Source organism: Chiloscyllium plagiosum, chromosome 1 (genome assembly GCF_004010195.1).
Source record: "Chiloscyllium plagiosum isolate BGI_BamShark_2017 chromosome 1, ASM401019v2, whole genome shotgun sequence".
In the NCBI taxonomy this organism is placed as follows: Eukaryota; Metazoa; Chordata; class Chondrichthyes; order Orectolobiformes; family Hemiscylliidae; genus Chiloscyllium; species Chiloscyllium plagiosum.
Window position 1 is genome coordinate 106315533 of NC_057710.1, and position 859 is coordinate 106316391.

Consider the following 859-nt stretch of genomic DNA (forward strand, 5'->3'; position numbering starts at 1 on the left):
AAAAGATTTATAAGGATGTTGCCAAGGTTGGAGGATTTGAGCTATAGGGAGAGGCTGAACAGGCTGGGGCTGTTTTCCATGGAGCGTCGGAGGCTGAGGAGTGACCATATAGAGGTTTACAAAATTATGAGGGGCATGGATAGGATAAATAGGCAAAATCTTTTCCCTGAGGTCGGGGAGTCTGGAACTAGAGGGCATAGGTTTAGGGTGAGAGGGGAAAGATATAAAAGAGACCTAGGTGGCAACGTTTTCACGCAGAGAGTGGTACGTGTATGGAATGAGCTGCCAGAGGAAGTGGTGGAGGCTGGTACAATTGCAACATTTAAGAGGCATTTGGATAGGTATATGAATAGGAAGGAGTTGAAGGGATATGGGCCGGGTGCTGGCAGGTGGTACTACATTGGGTTGGGATATCTGGTCGGCATGGACGGGTTATACCAAAGGGTCTGTTTCCATGCTGTACTTCTCTATGACTCTATGACTCTATATGTTAGGAGTGTGATGGAATACTCCTCACTTGCCTGGATGGATGCAATTCTGACAACACTCAAGAAGGTTGACACAATTCAGGACAAAGCAGCCTGCTTGGTTGTATCACATTCACAAACATACACTCTCTTCACCTCCACCGCTCAGTAGCAGTAGTGTATATTATCAACAAGATGCTCTGCAGAAATACACTGATGCTCCTTACACAGTACCTTCAAAACCTATGATCACAACCATCTAGAATAATGTGGGTAGTAAATACATAGGAAAACCACCACCTGCAAATTCCCCTCCAAGTCACTCACCATCCTGACTTGGAGATATATCGTTGTTCTTTCACTGTCGCTGGGTCAAAATCCTAGAATTCCCT